The 26342-nt window shown below is 39.8% G+C and overlaps 1 long non-coding RNA gene across 1 annotated transcript; it reads left to right on the plus strand.

Annotated features, from left to right (window-relative positions):
* LOC148425236 (uncharacterized) lies at window positions 1-26117 on the plus strand. The gene is made up of 3 exons (XR_015865444.1): window positions 1-114; window positions 22228-22471; window positions 25681-26117. It is a non-coding gene; the product is annotated as an uncharacterized LOC148425236 (long non-coding RNA).
* Window positions 26118-26342: the final 225 nt, after the last annotated feature.

The raw sequence follows: 26342 nt of genomic DNA on the forward strand, positions 1-26342 counted from the left end.
TCTTTCACCGGTAGTCGGCAGGTATCGTTGTAACGGACAGTCATTTTTTCTGCTTTCAATCATTCTGTGGATTATCTCATTCCTTTCATTATTATTCCGTGCGTCCATGAGAATGTAAGTACAGTTTGAATATGTTGTCCGTTCGTGGTTTTGGATACATGTTTACGTTTGCACTGCTTCACTTTGTCCATTAATGTCTTAAGTTGTTATTGCACCTAAGTTTGGTATAATTGCTAAAGGCAAATATACCGTACTTTTCATACTTCACTTTTAGTATTCACGTTAAAGTTTCATCCACAAAATGTGCGTATTTTTTCGCATGTTTGCCGTGTGTGCCAATGTGATCTTTCCGCCGTAAGGGAGTGACGTCACCGCCCACTCAAATCTATTCGGCTCCATTAACCCTTTCCTACCTAACGCACATTTTGGAACGATTGGGTTGAATTCATTCTTCCTATCATTGTACGGTATGTTTGCCTGTGTTGTTTATGTTATTCTAAGATAATATAGAGTCATGTGAGCATATGATGTAACATATTGTAACTATTCAAACATATTCAACATATTCAAACTGTTCTTACTTTCATTTCATCTTACTTTTCATTCGACAGTTGAACTTTTCTCAGTTTTTTTAACTTTGTATTATTCGCAATACTTCACAGATTCACGTTCAAACATACTTCATTCCCTTTATTTAACGCTTTCACAGTGTGGTCTTGACACCGCCCCCCAGTGGCCCAGTGTTAGAGTTGTCATCTTCAACACGTCCGTGTCCCGGTTCGGGCAAATCGCGTTTCACGTTTACAGTTGTTTTTTCTCTTCTGCTTTTAGTTCAGATCATCCACACTTTTTTTATAATTCAAACATTCGTTTTTTTTTTAGTTTCCAACTTTGTGTTATTCATATTTTTTCACACATTCACATCATTCCACAGTTCAACTTTTTTAAATTTTTCAACTTTGTATTATTCATATTTCTTCACATTAACATTATACCACAGTTCATCTTTCAGCTACAATTCAAGTTTTTCTACCGTAAAAATGGCCTAATGTTAAGTGAATGGTGTGATACAAAAACATGCAGGATACAAGCCCTCGAGGACTGGAGTTTGACACCTACAGTTTAGTTACACAAAGTACACCATTTCCCATGATGCCATCGGGCGGCCATCTTAGACCACTGAAGACTCCAACTCCCATCTGCCCTCATGGGCGGCCATCTTGGATATTTTCTTAGACGTCTCATGACCTCTCACTTCTGCTTCCACCTCGTACAGCATCTGGCTTGGTGAACTCAGCTTGATTCATACAGTTTTTTTCAGTTTTTCAACTTTGTATTATTCATATTTCAAGCAGTAAAAAAACTGAAAAAGTTTGATTAGGGATCATTTTTAAACTCCTGATAATGAGCTAATCATTTGAATGAGGTGGATTGAATGAGGTGGATTGTGGATTGATGTGAAACAATGAAGAATTGTGAATAATACAAAGTTGAAAAACTTTGTATTTTCTCTTCTGCTTTTACTTCGGATCATCCACACTTTTTTACGATTCAAACATTTGTTTTTTTTCAGTTTCTCAGTTTTTCAACTTTGTAGGATTCATAATTTTTCACGGATTCAAATCATTCTACAGTTCAACTTTTTTCAGTTTTTCATTCATCTTCAAATTCCACAGTTCAACATTTTTTCAGTTTTTCAACTTTGTATTCATATTTCTTCACAGATTCACACCATTCAATCGTTCAACATCATTCCACTTTTCAACTCCCAAACCTTCAACGGTTTCACCTTCACACGCAATTTCTTCAGAAATTGCACTTTTTCTAGTTATTATTATTCCGCCCTGTTTTTCGGCACCTTTGGTTTATCCATTTTTCTCTTCGCATGATTAAAAAATTACCCACAATTCCACTTTTTCAGTTTTTCCCTTATATCTTTGCCATTCTTTATCCGATTTTTACAATTCCAACTTTAATAGATTCCCCCAATTCCAGCCATTCCATTGGTTTATCCATTTTACCCTTCCCATGATTCAAAAATTACCCACAATTCCACATTTTCAGTTTTTCCCTTGTATCTATGCCATTCTTCATCCGATTCCTACCGTTCCAACTTTAATCAATTCCCCCAATGCCCCCCATCCATTTTTACCCACAATTCAAAAATTACCCACAATTCCACTTTTTTCAGTTTTTCCCTTATAGCTTTGCCATTCTTCATCCGATTTTTACAATTTCAACTTTAATAGATTCCCCCAATGCCAGCCATTCCATTGGTTTATCCATTTTACTCTTCCCATGATTCAAAAATTACCCACAATTCCACTTTTTCAGTTTTTCCCTTGTATCTATGCCATTCTTCATCCGATTCCTACCGTTCCAACTTTAATCAATACCCCCAATGCCCCCCATCCATTTATACCTAAATATTCAAAAATTACCCACAATTCCACTTTTTCAGTTTTTCCCTTATATCTTTGCCATTCTTCATCCGATTCCTACAGTTCCAACTTTAATTGATTCCCCCAATTCCAGCCATTTCATTGGTTTATCCACTTTACTCTTCCCATGATTCAAAAATTACCTACAATTCCGCTTTTTCAGTTTTTCCCTTGTATCTATGCCATTCTTCATCCGATTCCTACAGTTCCAACTTTAATCAATTCCCCCAATGCCCCCCATCCATTTTTACCTACAATTCAAAAATTACCCACAATTCCACTTTTTTAAGTTTTCCCTTATATCTTTGCCATTCTTCATCCGATTTTTACCGTTCCAACGTTAATTGATTCCCCCAATTCCAGCCATTCCATTGGTTTATCCATTTTACTCTTCCCATGATTCAAAAATTACCCACAATTCCACTTTCTTCAGTTTTTCCCTTATATCTTTGCCATTCTTCATCCGATTTCGACCGTTCCTACTTTAATCGATTCCCCCAATTCCCGCCATTCCACATCATTCAACACCTCTCCTTTCAGGTGTTTCACCTTCACACGCAATTTCTTCAGGAATTGCACATATTCTAGTTATTATTATTATTCCGCCCTGTTTTTCGGCACCTTTCAACTCATTCCCAGTTTATTTAATTCAACTTGTTCCACTTTCATGTTATTCCACTTATTCAGGAATGAGGGGCTTCCATTTTTCACATTCCAAATATTCAGTTTTCCCAGAATTCCCGGTTTTCCACCCCAAAAAGTTCCATTGACTTACATTGGGTCATTTTTCATTTCTTTATTACAGCTTTCCCTTTTCATATTTTCAATATTTAACTCATTCATCTCGTCTTAGGGATCCTTCCCATCATTCCAGTACTTAATACATTTCAATATTTTCCCATAATTCCACATTTTTCCATCTTTAAATATTCATAATTCATTTCCAATGGGAGGGCTTCCCATTCATTCCCAATGGGAGATTGAACATTTCACATTTTGAGCTTTCTTTTTTCATATTCATAACAATTAACTCTTTCATTCTGCCTTATGACTCATTCCAATCATTCCTATAGTTCATTATTATTCATATTTTCCCATAATTCCATATTTACACCTATAACAATTGGTAATTCATTCCCAATGGCAGATTTAACATTTCTTACGTGAAGCTTCTCCACTTCACATTCAGATCATTCAGTTAATACATTTCACACTCAACATTACTCATATTCACACCTTCCAGTAATTCATAACTATTTTAATAATTTTACCCATAATTCCTCATTCCCATTTTCCTCGCCAAAATTTTGTAATCTTCTGTCTTGGCCATTCCTGCTCCGATTTCCACCGTTCCAACTTTAATCGATTCCTGCAATTCCCGCCATTCCATTGCTTTATCCATTTTTCTCTTCGCATGATTAAAAAATTACCCACAATTCCACTTTTTCATTTTTACCCTTATATCTTTGCCATTCTTCATCCGATTTTTACAGTTCCAACTTTAATTGATTTCCCCCAATTCCACCCATTCCATTGGTTTATCCATTTTACTCTTCCCATGATTCAAAAATTACCCACAATTCCACTTTTTCAGTTTTTCCCTTGTATCTATGCCATTCTTCATCCTATTCCTACCGTTCCAACTTTAATCAATTCCCCCAATGCCCCCCATCCATTTTTACCCCAATATTCAAAAATTACCCACAATTCCACTTTTTCAGTTTTTCCCTTATATCTTTGCCATTCTTCATCCGATTCCGACCGTTCAAACTTTATTCGATTCCCCCAAGTCCCGTCATTCCACGGTGGTATCCGCTTTTTTCCCAGAGTTAAAAAATTACCCACAATTCCACTCTTTCAGTTTTTCCCTTGTAACTTTGCCATTCCTGCTGCGATTTCCACCAATCCACCTTTAATCGATTCTCCCATTGCCCGCCCATCCATTTTTACCCAAAATTAAAAAATTACCCACAATTCCACTATTTTTGTTTTTCCCTTATATCTTTGCCATTCTTCATCCAATTTCGACCGTTCCAACTTTAATCAATTCCCCCAATGCCCACCAATGCATTTTTACCCACAATTCAAAAATTACCCACAATTCCACTCTTTTCAGTTTTCCCTTATATCTTTGCCATTCTTCATCCAATTTTTACCGTTCCAACGTTAATTGATTCCCCCAATTCCAGCCATTCCATTGGTTTATCCATTTTACTTTTCCCATGATTCAAAAATTACCCACAATTCCTCTTTTTTCAGTTTTTCCCTTATATCTTTGCCATTCTTCATCCGATTTCGACCGTTCCTACTTTAATCGATTCCCCCAATTCCCGCCATTCCACATCATTCAACACCTCTCCTTTCAGGTGTTTCACCTTCACACGCAATTTCTTCAGGAATTGCACATATTCTAGTTATTATTATTATTCCGCCCTGTTTTTCGGCACGTTTCAACTCATTCCCAGTTTATTTAATTCACCCCGTTCCACTTTCATGTTATTCCACTTATTCGGGAATGAGGGGTTTCCATTTTTCACATTCCAAATATTCACAGTTTTCCCAGAATTCCCGGTTTTCCACCCCAAAAAGTTCCATTGACTTACATTGGGTCATTTTTCGTTTCATTATTACAGCTTTCCTTTTTAATATTTTGAATATTTAACTCATACATCTCATCTTAGGGATCCTTCCCGTCATTCCAGTAATTAATACATTTCAATATTTTCCCATAATTCCATATTTTTCCATCTTTAAATATCCATAATTCATTTCCAATGGGAGGGCTTCCCATTCATTCCCAATGGGAGATTGAACATTTCACATTTTGAGCTTTCTTTTTTCATATTCATAACATTTAACTCATTCATTCTGCCTTATGGCTCATTCCCATCATTCCCAGAGTTCATAATTATTCATATTTTCCCATAATTCCATATTTTTCACCTATTACAATTCATAATTCATTCCCAATGGCCGATTTAACATTTCTTATTTGAAGCTTCCCAATACCACATTCGAATCATTCAGCTAATGCATTTCACATTGTTATCATTATACATTATAACACATTCCAGTATTTCATAAATATATTAAAAGTATTACCCATAATTCCTCATTCCCATTTTATTCAACAAAACTTTGTAACGTTCTATCTCGGCCATTCCTGCTCCGATTCCGACCGTTCCAATTTTAATCGATTCCACTGATGCCCGCCATTCCTTTTTTACCCACAAATCAAAAATTACCCACAATTCCACTTATTCAGTTTTTCCCTTATATCTTTGCCATTCTTCATCCGATTCCTACCGTTCCAACTTTAAACGATTCCCCTAAGTCCTGCTATTTCATGGTGATATCCTTTTTCTTTTTCCCAGAATTAAAAAATTACCCACAATTCCACTTTCAGTTTTTCCCTTGTATCTTTGTCATTCCTGCTGCGATTTCCACTGTTCCAACTTTAATCGATTCCCCCAAGTCCCGCCATTCTATGGTGGTATCCGCTTTCTTCCCAGATTTCAAAAATTACCCAAAATTCCACTTTTTCAGTTTTTCCCTTCTATCTTGGCCATTCCTGCTCCGATTTCCACCGTTCCAACTTTAATCGATTCCCCCAATGCCCGTCCACATTTTTACCCACAATTCAAAAATTACCCACAATTCCACTTTTTCAGTTTTTCCCTTATATCTTTGCCATTCTTCATCCGATTCCAACCGTTCCAACTTTAATCGATTCCCTGAAGTCCCGCCATTCCATGGTTGTATCCGCTTTTATCCCAGAATTTAAAAATTACCCACAATTCCACTTTTTCAGTTTTTCCCTTGTATCTTTGCCATTCCTGCTGCGATTTCCACCGTTCCAACTTTAATCGATTCCCCCGATGCCTGCCCATCCATTTTTACCCACATTTCAAAAATTACCCACAATTCCACTTTTTCAGTTTTTCCCTGATATCTTTGCCATTCTTCATCCGATTCCTACCGTTCCAACTTTAAACGATTCCCCTAAGTTCTGCCATTTCATGGTGATATCCATTTTCTTCTTTCCAGAAGTTAAAATTTACTCACAATTCCACTTTTTCAGTTTTTCCCTTATATCTTTGCCACTCTTCATCCGATTTCGACCGTTCCTACATTAATCATTTCCCCCAATAGCCGCCCATCCATTTTTACCTACAATTCAAAAATTACCCACAATTCCAATTTTTTAGTTTTTCCCTTATATCTTTGCCATTCTTCATCCGATTCCTACCGTTCCGACTTTATTGATTTCCCCAAGTCCCGCCATTCCATGGTGGTATCCATTTTCTTCTTCCCAGAATTCAAAACTTACCCACAATTCCATTTTTTCAGTTTTTCCCTTGTATCTTTGCCATTCCTGCTCTGATTACCACTGGTCCAACTTTAATTGATTCCCCCAATGCCCGTCCATACATTTTTACCCACAATTCAAAAATTACCCACAATTCTACTCTTTCAGTTTTTCCCTTATATCTTTGCCATTTTTCATTCAGTTCCTACCGTTCTAACTTTAATCGATTCCCCCAAGTCCCGCCATTCCATTATGGTATCCAATTACTTCTTCCCAGAATTTGAAATTTACCCACAATTCCACTTCTTCAGTTTTTCCCTTATATTTTTGTCATTCTTCATCCGATTCCGACCGTTCCAACTTTAATCAATTCCCCCAATGCCCGCCCATACATTTCTACCCACAATTCAAAAATTACCCACAATTCCACTCTTTCAGTTTTTCTCTTATATTTTTGCCATTCTTCATCTGTTTCCGACCATTCCAATTTTATTTGATTCCCCCGATGCCTGCCATTCCATTTTTACCCACAATTCAAAATTTACCCACAATTCCACTTTTTCAGTTTTTCCCTTCTATCTTTGCCATTTATTATCTTATTCCGACTGTTCCAACTTTAATCGATTCCCCCAATTTCCGCCATTCCACATCATTCAAAACCTCTCCCTTCAGGTGTTTCACCTTCACACGCAATTTCTTCAGGAATTGCACATAGTTATTATTATTCTGCCGTTTTTTGGGACATTTCATCTCTTTCCCAGTTTATCCGATTCACGCCGTTCCAATTTCATCTTATTCCACTTATTCCCATTCGGTGCGCGTGTATTTTTATAATCCCAATTATTCATAGATTTCCCACAATTCCCTGTTTTCCGAGCCAAAAGTGCCATTGACTTACATTGGGTGATTATTCATTTCAATATTACATCTTTTACGTTTCATATTTTCAAAATTTAACTCATTCAGCTTGCCTTAGGGATCATTCTCATCATTCCAGTAATACATAGTTTCCAATAATTTCCCATAATTCCATATTTTTTTCCAAACTAACTTCCGGCGCCGTCGCGAGTGGTAGCCTTTCCAGCAGCCCCGTGTTATTTTGTGTTACTTTTCGTTCTTTTAGCGATTTACTTTATCTCACTTGGACTACCTTCATTCTATGGATATGGACTTTAACGCACAGAAACGCGTTTACACGAGAAAGCAACTCCTTGCCCTGAAAAAGTCCCGTGCCGGTGAGATCCCACATTTACCTGACGAGGTAAGGAGACCTTATCGTGGCTGCAGAGCTGGAGCCAAGCTAAAGGCTAAGCGGCTAGCGGCGAAGTGGCGATACAAGCCTTCTGTCCCGTCTGTGATCATGGGAAATGTGAACTCACTACCAAACAAGACCGACGAACTGGCTGCGCTGGTGAAAAATATCAGAGCCTACAGGGAGTGCAGTTTGCTGTGATTTACTGAAACGTGGCTCACGGCTAGCATCCCGGACGCCAACGTGGAGCTACCCGGCTTCAGCACAGTTAGGGCAGACAGAGACACAAAAGCCTGCGGGAAACGGAAAGGAGGCGGACTCGCTATGTACGTGAATACAAGATGGTGTAATCCCGGACATATAAATACAAAGATTTCCACCTGCTGCAGGGACATCGAACTTTTGGCCGTAAGTTTGCGTCCCTATTACTTGCCTAGAGAGTTCGGAACCGCCATTGTGGTCATTGTTTACATCCCACCGCGCGCCAACGCGGACGTAGCGTGTGATGTCATCCACTCCGCTGTGGCTAAACTACAAACACAGCACCCCGAGGCCATTCTGTTAATCACTGGGGACTTCAATCATGTGACTCTGGACAAAACATTACCTGCCTTCTTCCAGTATGTGGACTGTAACACCAGGGGAAATAGGACCATTGACCTGCTGTATGCAAACATTAAGGATGCATACAGTGCTATTCCACTGCCTGCACTGGGGAAAGCAGACCATAACCTCATTCTGCTTCAGCCCCACTACAAACCAAAAGTGAGGAGGCTACCAGCAACCACACGCTCATTCAGGAAGTGGTCTACTGAGGCAGAGCAGGCTCTGAGAGACTGCTTTGAATCTACAGACTGGGATGTACTACAGGGGTCACATGGGGGAGACATTGAGGAGGTGGCAAACTGCACTACAGACTACATCAACTTCTGCATGGACACTGTTGTTCCTGTAAGAACTGTTCGCTGCTATGCTAACAATAAACCCTGGATCACTAGCGACATCAAAGGCCTTCTGAACCAGAAGAAGAGGGCCTTTAAAGACGGTGATCAGCAGGAGCTAAAGCGGGTGCAGAGGGAGCTCAGAGTCCAGCTCCGGGAGGCGAAGGAGCAGTACAGGAGGAAATTGGAGCGGAAGCTGCAGAACAACAGCATAAAGGAGGTGTGGGATGGAATGAAGACTATCACCGGCTGCAGCACAAAGCGGGGTGCTGCCATGGAAGGAGATAGGGGGAGAGTCAACCAGCTGAATAACTTTTTCAACAGGTTTGACCACCCCCACTTGTTCCCACCCCGGAGTACTGCAGCTTCCCTCCTAGCTCACCCTCCCCCCCTAGACACCAGCACAGAGGAGGACATCTCCCCCCCACCCAAGATCACTGCAGCCCAGGTGTGTGGAGAGCTGAGGAGGCTGCGACCCAACAAGGCAGCAGGTCCAGATGGAGTATCCCCGCGACTGCTGAAGGCTTGTGAGTTGGAGCTGGGAGACCCTCTACAGCGCATCTTCAACCTGAGCCTGCAACGGGGGAGGGTCCCCCAGCTGTGGAAGACATCCTGCATTATCCCAGTCCCAAAGAAACCACGACCGGAGGAGCTCAACGACTTCAGGCCGGTCGCCCTGACATCACACGTGATGAAGACCATGGAGCGGTTGCTGCTACACCACCTGAGGCCACAGGTCCGCCATGCCACTGACCCCCTGCAGTTTGCCTACCAGGAGAAGGTAGGAGTGGAGGACGCTATAATCTATATGCTACACCGATCCCTCTCTCACCTGGACAGTGGCAGTGGTGCAGTGAGGATTACTTTTTTGGACTTCTCCAGCGCCTTCAACACCATACAGCCTCTGCTGCTCAGTGGTAAACTGACAGAGATGGGAGTAGGCTCACACCTTGTGGCATGGATTACGGACTACCTGACAGGCAGACCCCAGTACGTGAGACTGGGGGGCTGTACGTCCGACACTGTTGTCAGCAGCACAGGAGTGCCACAGGGGACCGTGCTGTCTCCTGTCCTGTTCACCCTGTATACGTCAGACTTCCAGTACAACTCTGAGTCCTGCCACGTGCAGAAGTTTGCAGATGACACTGCTATCGTGGGATGTATCAGGAGTGGGCAGGAGGGGGAGTACAGGAAACTGATCCAGGACTTTGTCTCATGGAGCGACGCTAACCATCTGCACCTGAACACCACCAAGACCAGGGAGATGGTGGTGGACTTCAGGAGGCCTAAACCCCATCCGGAACCAGTAACCATCAAAGGAGAATGTGTAGAGTTTGTCCAGACCTACAAATACCTGGGTGTGCAGCTGGACAATAAACTGGATTGGACTACCAACACAAAAGCTCTGTGCAGGAAAGGACAGAGCCGACTGTACTTCCTCAGAAGGCTGGCGTCCTTCAACATCTGCAAAAAGCTCCTGCAGATGTTCTACCAGACTGTTGTGGCGAGCGCCCTCCTCTACGCAGTAGTGTGCTGGGGAGGCAGCAGCAAGAAGAAGGACGCCTCGCGTCTGGATAAACTGGTGAGGAAGGCGGGCTCGGTTGTGGGCACAGAGCTGGACAGTCTGACAACTGTGGCTGAGCGACGAGCGCTAAACAAGCTGCTATCAATCATGGACAATCCAACACATCCACTACACAGCATCATCTACAGACAGAGGAGCTGCTTCAGTGACAGATTGCTGTCACTGTCCTGCTCCACGGACAGGCTGAGGAGATCATTCCTCCCCCATGCCATGAGGCTCTTCAACTCCACCCGGGGCAGTAAAAGCTCACATTAAACTCTAAACCTCATACTCTGCACTGCACTATTCACTTTATACAAGCACCTTAATTATACTTGCACTAGACTCCAACGATTCACACTATTCTGTTTACACTGTTAACAAGCACCTTAAGTATACTTCTGTACTGGACTTATGTGTATCTTGTGTATTTTATTTCTCATATTTTATATCTCGACTTGAGGATACTGCTGGAAATGTGAATTTCCCTACGGGGATGAATAAAGTATCTATCTATCTATCTATCTATCTATCTATCTATCTATCTATCTATTTTTCCCACCTTTAATATTTCATAATGCATTTCCAATGGGAGGGCTTCCCATTCATTCTCAATGGGACAATTAACATTTCACATTTTGATGTTTCCCATTTCATATTCATAACATTGAACTTATTCATTCCACCATATGGCTCATTCCCAACAATTCAATAAATCAAAATTATTAATAATTTCCCATAATTCCATATTTTTCACCTATAAGAATTTGTTATTCATTCCAAAAGGCAGATTTTACTTTTCCTATTTGAAGCTTCCTCATTTTGCATTCAATTCATTCAGCCAATTCTTTTCACATTGTCATCATTACGCATATTCACACAAACCAGTAATTCATAACAATATTAATAAATTTACCCATAATTCCTCATTCCCATTTTCCTCACCAAAACTTTGTAACCTTCTATCTTGGCCATTCCTGCTCCGATTCCCACCGTTCCAACTTTAATCGATTCCCCCAGTTCCCGCCATTCCATGGTGGCATCCATTTTCCTTTTCCCAGAAATAAAAAATTACCCACAATTCCACTTTTTCAGTTTTTCCCTTATATCTTTGCCATTCCTTCTCCGATTTGAACCATTCCAACTTTAATCAATTCCCCTGATGCCCGCCATTCCATTCGTGTATCCATTTTTCTCTTCCCATAATTCAAAATATTCCCACAGTTCCACATGCTGTACCTTTAATGAACCAATTCATCATCAATGAGGTCATTCATTGTGTTGGGGTTTGGCCTTTGTGGACTACTGTTTAGAAAGACAAAGTACTCCATTTCCCATGGGGTCATCAGGTGGCCATCTTGGACACTTGGCTACATACACTGAGACTCCATTTCCCATCATTCTTCAGGGGAGGCCATCTTGGATATCTGATCAGACATCTCATGAACGCTCAGCCCAACTTCCACCCAGGATGGCAGTCATCTTGGTTAACTCAGAACAATAAAAACGACTCTCTCCAAATGTTGAACATCCAAACTATGAAATATAATCCCCCAAAATTCTGAATTTGTTGTTTGAGTGTACTTTTTTTCTCACTTTTTGAAATTGTGATATTTTACAAAATTCCAAGAATTGTTGTTTTTTTCACTTAATGACTACAGGTGTTTGTCCGATTCAGTCTGATTCAGCGTTTGACCGTTCATCTTGACCCTGCCAATGACCTCCGGGTGTCATTTACCCATAAAGCATCTTTTTTGCATAAGTAATAGCCCCCTAAAACCCGCGAAAAATCAGATTTTTGATGTTTCCTCTTGTGATATCTCCATTTGCGTCCGACCTATACTTATCGTTCCAACTTTAGGTGTTTCCCACTATGGGTTAGATTGCCAAGAACACCCTCGCACCAAAAATTTCAAGTTTTTCCCATTTTTTTACCCATAATTCCTCAGTTTAATTGTTCTTGCCAAAACATTGTAACCTTCTGTCTTCGCCATTCTTCATCCGATTCTCACCGTTCCAACTTTAATCAATTCCTCCGATGCCCGGCATTCCATTTGTACCAACAATTCCAAAATTACCCACAATTCCACTTTTTCAGTTTTTCCCTTCTATCTTTGCCATTTTTTATCCGATTCTGACTGTTCCAACTTTAATCGATTCCACCGATGCCCGCCATTCCATTTTTACCCACAATTCAAAAATTACCCATAATTATACTTTTTCAGTTTTTCCCTTCTATCTTTGCCATTCTTTATCCGATTCTGACCGTTCCAACTTTAATCGATTACCCCAATTCATGCCATTCCATGGTGTTATTCATTTTCCTCTTCAAAGATTTCAAACATTACCCATAATTCCACTTATTCAGTTTTTCCCTTCCATCTTTGCTATTCTTCATCCAATTCCGACAGTTCCAACTTTAATCGATTCCCCTGATGCCCACCATTCAATTTTTACCAACAATACAAAATTTACCTACAATTCTACTACATCAGTTTTTCACTTCTTTCTTTGCCATTCAACAACTTTTCCTTCAGAGGTTACACCTTCACACGCAATTTCTTCAGAAATTGCAAATATTCTAGTTTTCAATGTCATTCATTGTGTTGCCGTTTGGGCTTCGTGGACTACTGTTTAGGTAGACAAAGTACTCCATTTCCCATGGGGTCGTCAGGTGGCCATCTTGGACACTTGTCTACATACACTGAGACTCCATTTCCCATCAACCCTCAAAGGCGGCCTTCTTGGATATCTGATCAGACATCTCATTCAGTTTTTCCCTTCTGTCTTTGCCAGTCTTAATCCAATTCCGACCTTCTATCTTGGCCATTCTTGCTCCGATTCCCACCGTTCCAACTTTAATGGATTCCCCCAATTCCCACCATTCCATTTGTGTATCCCCTTTCCTCCTCCCATGATTAAAAAATTACCCAAAATTCCACTTTTTCAGTTTTTTCCTTCTATCTTTGCCATTCTTCATCTGATTCCGACTCTTCCACCTTCAACTGATTCCCCCAATTCCCACCATTCCCTGGTGGTATCCATTTTCCTCTTCCCAAAATTCAAAATTTACCCACAATTCCACTACTTCAGTTTTTCACTTCTTTGCCATTCAACAACTTTTCCTTCAGAGGTTACACCTTCACACGCAATTTCTTCAGAAATTGCAAATATTCTAATTGTGTGAAGGTGGAACCTTCACACATATGTTATTGTGCTCGGCCATTTTCTTTATTATTATTATTATTATTATTCTTATTCTGCCTGTTTTTCGACGGATTTCAGCTCATTCCCAGTTTATCCGATTCACACCGTTCCAATTTCACATTATTCCAGTAAAGCGCCCGAAGGGCGTTTCCATTTTTGGAATTCCAAGTATTCACAGTTTTCCCAGAATTCCCGGTTTTCCACCCCAAAAAGTCCCATTGACTAACATTGGGTCATATTTTGTTTCATTATTACAGCTCTCCCTTTTCATATTTTCAATATTTAACTTATTCATCTCGTTATAGGGATCCTTCCTATCATTCCAGTAATTAATACATTCCAATATTTTCCCATAATTCCATATTTTTCATCCTTCAAATATTCATAATTCATTTCCAATGGGAGGGCTTCCCATTCATTCCCAATGGGAGATTAAACATTTCACATTTTGAGCTTTCCTATTTCATATTCATAACATTTAACTCATACATTTCGCCTGTTGGCTCATTCCCACTATTGTAACAATTAATAATTTTCAATATTTTCCCATAATTACATATTATTCATGTATAACAACTCATAATTCATTCCCAGTGGCGGACTTAACATTTTTTATTTAAAGCTTCTCCACTTCACACTCACATTAATCAGTTAATACATTCCCCAATTTGAATACTACTCATATTCACACCTTCCAGTAATTCATAACTATTTTCATATTTTTACCCATAATTCCTCATTCCCATTTTCCTCATCCAAAACTTTGTAACCTTCTATCTTGGCCATTCCTGCTCCGATTCCCACCGTTCCAACTTTAATGGATTCCCCCAATTCCCACCATTTCATTTGTGTATCCCCTTTCCTCTTCCCATGATTCAAAAATTACCCACAATTCCACTTTATCAGTTTTTCCCCTCTATCTTTTCCATTCTTTATCCGATTCTGACCATTCCAACTTTAATCAATTCCCCCAATGCCCGCCACTCCATTTTTACCCACAATTCAAAAATTACCCATAATTCCACTTTTTCAGTTTTTCCCTTCTATCTTTGCCATTCTTCATCCGATTCTGACCGTTCCAACTTTCATCAATTCCCCCGATGCCCGCCACTCCATTTTTACCCACAATTCTAAAATTACCCATAATTCCACTTTTTCAGTTTTTCCCTTCTATCTTTGCCATTCTTCATCCAATTGCGACCGTTCCAACTTGAATCAATTCCCCCAATTCCCGCCATTACATGGTGGTATCTATTTTCTTCTTACCTGAATTAAAAAATTACCCACAATTCCACTTTTTCAGTTTTTCCCTTCTATCTTTTCCATTCTTCATCCGATTGTGACCGTTCCAACATTAATCAATTCCCCTGATGCCCGCCACTCCATTTTTACCCACAATTCAAAAATTACCCATAATTCCACTTTTTCAGTTTTTCCCTTCTATCTTTGCCATTCTTCATCCGATTCTGACCGTTCCAACTTTCATCAATTCCCCCGATGCCCGCCACTCCATTTTTACCCACAATTCAAAAATTACCCATAATTCCACTTTTTCAGTTTTTCCCTTCTATCTTTGCCATTCTTCATCCGATTCTGACCGTTCCAACTTTAATCAATTCCCCCAATGCCCGCCACTCCATTTTTACCCACAATTCAAAAATTACCCATAATTCCACTTTTTCAGTTTTTCCCTTCTATCTTCACCATTCTTCATCCGATTTTTACCGTTCTAACTTTAATCCATTCTCCCAATGCCCGCCACTCCATTTTTACTCACAATTCAAAAATTTCCCACAATTCCACTTTTTCAGTTTTTCCCTTCTACCTTTGCCATTCTTCATCCGATTGCGACCGTTCCAAGTTTAATCGATTCATCCAATTCCCCCCATTCAATGGTAGTTTGAATTTTCTTCTTTCCAGAGTTCAAAAATTACCCACAATTCCACTTTTTTAGTTTATCACTTCTATCTTTGTCATTCTTCATCCGATTCGGACCGTTCCAACTTTAATCAATTCCCCCAATTCCCACCATTCCACATCAATCAACACCTTTGCCTTCAGAGGTTACACCTTCACACGCAATTTCTTCAGAAATTGCAAATATTCTAGTTATTATTCTACTTCTGCCTGTTTTTCGACGAGTTTCAACTCATTACCAATTTATCCGATTCACACCGTTCCAATTTGACATTATTCCAGTTAAGCGCCCGACGGGCGTTTCCATTTTTGGAATTCCAAGTATTCAGTTTTCCCAGAATTCCCGGTTTTCCACCCCAAAAAGTCCCATTGACTTACATTGGGTCATTTTTTGTTTCATTATTACAACTTTCCCTTTTCATATTTTCAATATTTTACTCACTCATCTCGTTTTAGGGAACCTTCCCATCATTCCAGTAATTAATACATTCCAATATTTTCCCATAATTCCATATTTTTCATCCTTCAAAAATTCATAATTCATTTCCAATGTGAGGGCTTCCCATTCATTCCCAATGGGAGATTAAACATTTCACATTTTGAGCTTTCCTATTTCATATTCATAACGTTTAACTCATACATTTCGCCTTATGGCTCATTCCCACCATTGTAACAGTTAATAATTATTAATATTTTCCCATAATTCAATATTTTTCATGTATATCATTTCATAATTCATTTCCAGTGGTGGATTCAACATTTTTTACTTGGAGCTTCTCCACTTCACACTCACATTAATCAGTTAATATATTCCCCAATTTCAATACTACTCATATTCACACCTTCCAGTAATTCATAACTATTTTCATATTTTTACCCATAATTCCTCATTCCCATTTTCCTCACCAAAACTTTGTAACCTTCTATCTTGGCCATTCCTGCTCCGATTCCCACCGTTCCAACTTTAATGGATTCCCCCAATTACCACCATTCCATTTGTGTATCCTTTTTTCTCCTCCCAGAATTCAAAAATTACCCACAATTCCACTTTTTCAGTTTTTCCCTTCTATCTTTGCCATTCTTCATCCGATTCTGACTGTTCCAACTTTAATCAATTCCCCCGAGACCCGCCACTCCATTTTTACCCACAATTCAAAAATTACCCACAATTCCTTTTTTTCAGTTTTTCCCTTCTATCTTTGCCATTCTTCATCCGATTCTGACTGTTCCAACTTTAAACAATTCCCCCGAGACCCGTCACTCCATTTTTAGCCACAATTCAAAAATTACCCACAATTCCACTTTTTCAGTTTTTCCCTTCTATCTCTGCCATTCTTCATCCAATTGCAACTGTTCCAAGTTTAATCAATTTATATAATTCCCGCCTTTCCATGGTGTTATCCATTTCCTCTTCCCAGAATTCAAAAATTACCCACAATTCCACTTTTTCAGTTTATCACTTCTATATTTGCCATTCTTCACCAGATTCTCACCGTTCCAATTTTAATCCATTTCCCCGATGCCCGCCATTCCAATTTTACCCACAATTCAAAAATTACCCACAATTCCACTTTTTCAGTCTTTACCTTCTATCTTTACCATTCTTCATCCGATTCTGACCGTTCCAACTTTAATCGATTCCCCCAATGACCGCCATTCCATTTTTACCCACAATTCAAAATTTACCCACAATTCCACTTTTTCAGTTTTTCCCTTCTATCTTTGCCGTTCTTCATCTGATTCGGACCGTTCCAACTTCAACTGATTCTCCCAATTCCCATCATTCCATGGTGGTATCCATTTTTCTCTTCCCAAAATTCAAAATTTACCCACAATTCCGCTACTTCAGTTTTTCACTTCTATCTTTGCCATTCAACAACTTTTCCTTCAGAGGTTACACCTTCACACGCAATTTCTTCAGAAATTGCAAATATTCTAGTTTATAATTCATGTTGTATATCCTCAGTTTCCACAACACACCATAAAAAAAGATTCGTTCTATTGGTTATCAGCGATGGGGAAGGTACTCAAATTATTCTGGCCCTGACATACATTTGACTTTAACAAATTGACTATATTTTATAGGGTTCAAAACATAACAAAAGGAAGTCAACATAAAACCCAAATTAAAAGTGGGGGGCGGGTCATCAAGAAAATCAAAGTTCATATGTTTAACGAGGAAGAAGTACAAAAACTCTTTAAGTCCTAGCCTTGTTCTCTATTACATCATATTCAATACTAGTACCAGTTTGTTAAAATTAAACGTATTGTGCTGTATCAGAAATAAAACCAAAAGAAATACAGTGGGCCCCCATGTTACGAACTTAATCCGTTCAGCGGCTACGCTCGTAACTCGAACTGCTCGTATGATGGGCAATCCAAACCTATGTTAATTCATGAATGCGTGCAACGCGTGCAAAAACCTTAGGTAAAAACATCACGACTTTATACACATATTAAAAATGAGTAACATAACCTACTGCACAGTTAAATTAATTATCATAAATATACAAAGGAAAAATGACATTTACCTTTGGGGCGACGTGACTTGAGCTGGGTGGAGGCAGAGGGGAGCAGAGACCAACCCGCAGAATTTATTGATTTATTTTGTTAAACGGGAACTTTTCTCAAACTAGAACATATCACCGGCGATTTCCTTCTCTTTAATCCATAATAGAAGAAGCCTCTCAATTTTGTTGTTGATCGAGGTCCGTCCCCCGGCAAGGAAAGTTAGAAGATTGCCGAGCAGTTACGGCCATACTCACGAGCAAGGTTAACTATGCATGCGCCTCCTTCGTATTTTTTTATTATCTCCTGCTTGGTTTCTATTGTCATCATCCTCTTACTTCTTCCTATTATTGATTTATTTTCTTAAACGGGAACTTTTCTCAAACTAGAACATATCACCGGCGATTTCCTTCTCTTTAATCCATAATAGAAGAAGCCTCTCCATTTTGTTGTCAAGCGAGGTCCGTCCCCCGGCAAGGAAAGTCTTGCCCTTAGAAGATTGCCGAGCGGTTCCGTCCACGAGCAAGGTTAACTATGCACACGCCTCCTTCGTATTTTTTTATTATCTCCTGCTTGGTTTCTATTGTCATCATCCTCTTACTTCTTCCTTTACCGCCACTAGCAATTTTAGAAGCCATGTCTAACAGATAAAGTTTGCAAAGTCTTAACAACATTCCTTCCTTCCGTTTTTGACTCATTTTCTCTCCTTCCTTCCGTCCCGACCAGCTGTGCCATCAAGCTAGATAAAGGCGTTCGGCCAATAGCATATCGGCATTTCTGTGATTGACGTGACGCCGGCCAATAGCATCTCCGTGAGTGAGACCGTGACTGACACCGTGACTGAGACAGTGACTGTGATATTGTAAGAGCAATAGCATATCAGCCTTACAGTGTCATGCATGAGCAGATGCTTTCGATAATGTAGCAAAGCGAGGTCAATTGTACGTCCACATTGACTGGCAACGCGTGGCGTAACCATTGTTAAAACCATAACAAATTTACACACATATTTAAAATTAGTACCATAATCTACTGTGCAGTTAATATAACAAGCATGGATAAACAAAGGATAACTGACATATACCTCTGGGGCGACGTGACTTGAGCTGAGTGGAGACGGAGGTGAGAAGAGACCAACCCGCAGAATTTATTTATTTATTTTCTTAAACAAGAACTTTTCTCAAACTAGAACATATCACCGGCGATTTCCTTCTCTTTAATCCATAATAGAAGAAGCCTCTCCATTTTGTTGTCAAGCGAGGTCCGTCCCCCGGCAAGGAAAGTCTTGCCCTTAGAAGATTGCCGAGCGGTTCCGTCCACGAGCAAGGTTAACTATGCACACGCCTCCTTCGTATTTTTTTATTATCTCCTGCTTGGTTTCTATTGTCATCATCCTCTTACTTCTTCCTTAACCGCCACTTACAATTTTAGAAGCCATGTCTAACAGATGAAGTTTGCAAAGTCTTCACAACATTCCTTCCTTTCGTTTTTAACTCATTTTCTCTCCTTCCTTCCGTCTCGATCAGCTGTGCCATCAAGCTAGATAAAGGCGTTCGGCCAATAGCATATCGGCATTTCAGTGATTGACGTGACGCCGGCCAATAGCATCTCCGTGAGTGAGACCGTGACTGACACCGTGACTGAGACAGTGACTGTGACATTGTAAGAGCAATATCGTTCTACATTCAAAGCGAAAATATATGAAAAAATACAATGGTCGGCATGTCAGATTGCTCGTAAGGTGAATGGTCTGTGCGTAAGTGGGGGACAAAAAACTCCGCGGACCACGCTCGTAAGTCGAAATGTTCGTAAAAGAGGGTGTTCGTAAACCGGGGGCCGACTGTACACACATCTCTGAAAAACTGCAATATTTCAAGTGGATCTCAAATATTCATGTAATGTTGTAACACATTGTTTTTAAACCTCTCTTTAAAGACAGAAAATAACTCACATCTTTCAAGACCCATTCACTTAAAATATTATTTGCCAGTTTATTTGTTAGAATGTTATTATTTGTCAAGTTTATTTTCTGTAAATGAACTGACTCAAGTGAATGATGAATACAGAAAAATTGACAGCCCTCCTCCATATGAAGTGCGACACAAAATGGACAACTGTGTGTCCATCACAAATCAAGGAGTAAGAAATGCACAAATAGCAGGAAATGATGAAGAAATCATTTGGCCTGGTGCACCCTCCATATTTACAACTACAGTCTGCTATTCAAGGTTAGTCTCGAGGGGCCATAGTGTTCGGACAACTCAGTCTGAAGCTAAAAGAAAGGAAGCTGCTGCTGAGTATGCAGCAAAGAATGTGTTACAAATAATGTCTGAGCAAGAACACCAAGAGAGAGTCCCAGCACTTGAAGCTGAAAATAAGTTGATAATTGCAGCACAAGAAGCAGAATCAATTGCCCGTCAACTACAAGCCGGAAAGGAAGATACAGAAAGTAAGCTAGAGAAAGGAAACCGTGAGGCTGCTCTCTTAAAGAAACAGCAAGAAGAGAATGTTAGGCAAAAGTCAGTTGACTTAAAAAGACAATTTGAGCATTTAGAGAAGCTAAAACGGCTAAAAGCGTCTAAAGCAAGACTTCAAGTCCACTATGAAAGGTAGTTTATTCCAGTTCAAGATTAAGGTGGAGCAAGAAGCAAAGCATAACAACAATGTACTTCATTTTACCCAACCTCCACATATGGCTCAAGAGATATGACAGGGTAAAGCTCCACCAAATGACACAAGAGGGTTGGTGAAGATTTTAGTTGAGGTCATATCAACTAACCAGCTTCCTATTCCAGAGCCCACAGTCTTCATTGGGGAACTCCATATAAAGTACACGACGAGAACCTAACCTTCGCAATATAGTTAAAATTCACCCTATTCTGACTCCTAGCAATGCTGAAAAATTAATTTGTGCATTTGTTACACCGTGGCTTGACTATTGTAACGTTTTGTTTCTGGGATTCCCATGTCCTGCATCAAAAATCTGCAGTCTGTACAAAATGCAGCAGCGAGACTCTTGACAAGGACGAGAAAGTTCAATCATATTAATCCGATACTAGCTGACCTGTTTTGGCTTCCAATACACCTGAGATGTGATTTTAAGGTGTTGTTAATTATTTATAAAATTTTACACAGTTTAGCTCCTTCCAATCTCGTCAATTTAGTATCCCCAAAAATTCCGTTCCGACAACTTCTGTCACAAAATGCTGGTTTGTTATTGATCCCGCGGACTAAAAAAATATCACGAGCATAAAGTCTGGATTCAAGCACATCATTTTCTCATAGAAGATGGAAGAAAGAGTATTTACTCAATCTACAGCCAATGCTTGTTTTGTCAGATTTTTTTTTCAGGTTGGAAATGACCACTTCCATTTCCCTATTTTTTCACCACTTACTCTAACTATTTCAAGCTTTTATTTGTTATACTTTTGATGATTTGATTTTTGTATTGATTTCATAAAATATTCAAATTTTGGGGTGAATTTTTAATTGGGGTTTTCATAAACTTTAAGCCATAATCCTTAAAATTATAACAAAGGCTTAGAATAGCTCCCTTTGCATGTAGTGAGAAATAATACATTTTAAATAACTATAATACATGTCTTAAAGATTCCTGGGTTTACAGCTATTGACACTTGAGCCTTAATCACCCACCGTTGGTTTTTCGTTATAACTTCAGTTGTATAATTAACCACCACAGTGTATTAGTCTACCACGTGGCAATCATTAAGTGTTTTGAAAAAGACAAGGACAATCAAATGCCCACATCAAAAGCTTTGTTTTTATATGAAATACAGGTAATATGGATGGCTTTTTGTCCTACTTGGACAGAATAAATCAATATCGAAATTGACATATACCGCAACATAGAGAATGGCGTAATATGCTTCACAGACATAAACACACACACTGGATCTCATACAGAACAAATAACGAAAAAAGAATATAAAAGTTGAAAGGTTCACTATATAATTAAAAATGTAAAAATGTGTATTATACACAAGGGATTAATATTTTAAATTGCATTTATAACGACTGAAAATGTGTCGTTTTATTTTGAAATTCCTCCCCTCTTCCTGTTCTCACAGCAGAGGTGTACTGAGACTGCAGGCTTGCCAGAATCGACTTGACAGAGAATGTCTGCAGCCAGGTTCTCCACAGATCACCTCCTTTTAGGAGAGGAAGAACAAATGCTGACTCCCAGACTCCCAGACTCCCATCAAATCTGGCTCAGGAGGTTTTCTGTGATTCAGAGTTTTGTGAGCCCTATGAAGTTGCTGCACAGTGAAATGTACAAATTGTGAGCCCTGTGAAGTTGCTGCACAGTAAAAGGTACAAATGTAAAAAGTTCTCCTGAAAACATTTCAGAGTTTGTACAAAAAGGCACAGAGGCAAGTCTAGTAGAGTCAAACAAAGACCCAGATGACACAAAATGCTTATTTAAGCAATTTAAGAGCTGAGTTTTGTTAAAAACTGGAACTGAGTCTTTTAACAAAAGTGGGAAGAACCTGGGGGCTTTTGTTCACAGATAAAGACTTAACTTTCCAAAATTTCAATGGGTCATTTATGTTCTCAGTTGTGATTGATAAGTAATATTCTGATTTAGCCTTTTTAGTAAGAGATGTACAATTATTTAATAGATATCTGGAAATAGACCAATCACTGCCAGAATCACTTTTTCTGGCTTTGGCCCATGCCACATTATGCTGATGGACGACATCAGACAATTGTGGGGCGAACCGGGGGTTTTCTCTTCCCTTCACACTGACTTTCCTTAATGGAGCATGTTTTTTTTACAATTTTCTCCAAAGTTTTCCCTAAAGGAGGTCCAAGCAAGTTCAAGCCGACAAATAACAGACAAGCATTGTAGTGATGTAAGATGTGACGTGTGTAGTGACATATGCGCACACTGACCACCATGTTTGAGAAGTTTTTTTTGTTGTTTTTTTTAATTATCGTAAGGCGAAAAAAATGTCGTAAAAGGGGACAAAAAACGTTGTGGTCCACGTCGTAAGGTGAAAAAAACGTAAGGTGGGAACATTTTAAACCGGGGGTCCACTGTATCATCATTTGTAATGGATTTTGCAACGCAGGTTTCAGAGATAAACACAATGTCCGCATCTGTTAAACAAACCCAAATTTCAACTGTGTCCATTTTAAATAAACTACAAAGCCTTCTTTGTTGTTGAATGTTGAAGGCCAGACACTGATTTAAAATCAGCAGGGTTCTGGGTCAATGTTCCCTCTAATTTTGAATGTGCCTGAGCATTCACACAACTTCCCTGAGCAGGCACTGGACCAAGGTGAGCAACTTCAGACATGCACACAGTGAGTCGCCGTGTGCATATCTGATGTCACCCCTAAAGTAACCTATATCACATGACTCACATTCTGTCATTAATGAGCAAGGAAGGGGGGGGGGGGGGGGGGGGGGGGGGGGGGGGGCTCTGAGCATATCCAGGGGCCTAGCTGCGGCCCTGGAATGATGATGCAAGGTGGCTTGGAACTCTAAGAAATGAAGGGTAAAGCACGACCTGATGATGTCCAGCAACTTTTAAACATATGTAAAGACCAGTCCTGTGCTTCTGGGCACATAGCCTGTCATTTATGAGGGCATATCCAAGGTGAAAAGCGTCGTCCAGGACCAATACGGGAGAACGATGCATCTATGGTTGCCATGTTTGTAGGAGCATGTCACAGCATTTGGAATTATTATTGGTTTTGATCCCAAAATCCCAAAGTTAATTTAAATTTCAGTTTTTGTAATTTGTTGATTGGTTGTTTTGTCTCACTGCCCAGTGGACATTTATGTTACTGCCCCTTTAAATCTGGGAGAAAGGGCCATGATACTGGCCCTTTAAGAGCCTTGGGGTTTGCATCACAGGGGCAATTGAGCTTGATTGCAGATTAGAGCGCACGGTTTCTTCACCGTAATGTTTGCCTGTTACTAGAAGCACTTTTGTTTGAAGAACTTTAAAACTGCTGCGGAAATAAATTTATTGTTTTATTGATTCAAAGAGAGACCTGTGGAAATGTTGATATATTTATTTTATTTGAACCTGGGAAAGCATACGAGTAAGCCAGGCGGCCAGAAGAATGCACAATGTTGCCAAACAAATCATAACTATTTCTGTTCGTTTTCAACAAGTTTGTTGTTTTTTTTTATATATATATCTTAAGCAAAAAATGTTTTAGACATGACAGTGTGATGTATGTTGCACTTGTCACCATGGCAATAAACGAGCCACAGTTGTGAAAAAGAAAACATTTCACTCACTTTCACCGCTTGTTCTTCTATTTGCATCTGCTGCTCCGATGTCTCTTAACTCCGCACTGTTGCTAGCTAGCTAACCAGCACAGAGTGTGTATGCAGGGAACGTTTCTGTCCTTACGTTTGATTGGATGAATAGTATAAGTGAAACATTCATAGGCTTGAAACTTGTCACTCGCTGTCACAATGCAAAGTGGTACAGAAAACAATATTATTGATCTAATTAACCAGAACAAATTAGGTCTAATATTAAATATTATTTAAAACGTTTGTATTGCATTGTGTTTTATGTGCAGCATAAACATTCTAGTGCGCTGAGATTGTGCGAGCAGTGCGCAAATGCGCACGCTCGCAGCTTAGAGGGAACACTGGTCTGAGTACATTGCAGTTCAGGTCCAGGGTTTGGTTGCACATTTGCAGATAAAAGTAAGAGGAGAACAATCCTCAATCTGTGTTTCACTTTACATTTTGAAGCAGTAATTTTGAAAGTTGAAGCCAGGCAATTCTTTTTACAGTGCGAAAGTGTAAGGTCATGTAAAATTTTGAAGTTTAAGTAATTCCCTGTAAACATCTCACCAGGAGCATAAGACCTGGACCAAATGAATCTGTGGTTTCTTAAAAACAGCATTAAAATCAGTGCCACTATAATAAGTGGCCCAGAAACACAACACACTGTCATGGGTACTCACCCAGGGCGCATTGTTTGGCCTCATGTCCCAGGCTGCCAACAACCATATAAAAGTAATGAAAAAGGCCATTGTCCTCCACTTTCTGCACACTTCTGGAGGATGCAACAGGCCTAAGCTATTTAGCTTGGCTCCAGGCAGATGTAGCAGGCCTCCCAGCCCAGTCTCCAGGCAGATGTAGCAAGGGCAGGCCTCACAGCCCAGTCTCCAGGTGGATATAGCAGGCTCACGCTAGTTTGCTCGGCTCCAATAGGCAGTTAACGCTGCCTGTTGTGGTGCGAGTGGATGTAGCCTTCAAAGAACATTCATTGTCCATATCTCCCTAAATTTGAGACGTACTCCATTAAAAGTACCAACTGTCTTATGCCAAGAGATAAAATTATATAAAATGACTTAAAATTATGTTAAAAAAAGCAAAACACATAACTTAACAGACAAAGCACATGCTGGTTTAGGGCGTGTCCTCATTGCCTATTGTGGTAAATATTTTTCTATTAACATTATCTATATGGTGTTACCAACTTAATTTTGCATTTTGTATCGATTGTGTCATGTCCCAGTTCACCTGTTTGCGTTTGTCTTAGGCAGAATTCTCCTGCGGCAATGAGGGGGCGGGGCTGACGACCGCGCACCTGTGGCTCATTTCCCATCAAGGGCTTTTTAAGGCCAGCAACCACAGGAGGGCGCTGCCCGGGTTATTCCTTCGCCAAGCTCCTCAACAGCACAGTGAAGCCCCAGCGTCCCCGTCTCGCGTTCTCCAGCCTAGTGTACAGTTTTGGTGTGTACTTTGTTCTTCCTGACTTACATCGTTCTCTTGTCTTTTAGTTGTACTTTGCAGTCGCTTTCCTGTGTTCCCGCTCCCCCAATTGCCTCGTGCCCGCCTTTTGGACCCTTTTCTACAGACACGTTTTTCTCGCTTTGTTTTGCACTTTGTAATTTTATTTGTACTTTGTCTTTATGCTCCTTTTCGTTCCACGCTTGACGTGCGCCTTTTGTTAAATAAACAATACTTGATCACTCACCCATGCGTCTGGTTGGGGTCCTCGTCCACACGCGGTTATTCCTGACAGATTGTTAAAGTTCATCTGTTCTTGTCAAATCACGTCTTCAAAAATAGCCTATATGTAATCTCTCCAGAGCAGTATAAATTTGTATGATCAGCAAAGAATTTTGAAACACCGCAAATGTCATCAATATATAATCTAAATAAAATCAGACCAAGCACAGAGCCTTCTATGTGCTATCT

Source organism: Hippichthys cyanospilos, chromosome 4 (assembly GCF_059441005.1).
Source record: "Hippichthys cyanospilos isolate Australia breed blue-spotted pipefish chromosome 4, RoL_Hcya_1.0, whole genome shotgun sequence".
Taxonomy (NCBI): domain Eukaryota; kingdom Metazoa; phylum Chordata; class Actinopteri; order Syngnathiformes; family Syngnathidae; genus Hippichthys; species Hippichthys cyanospilos.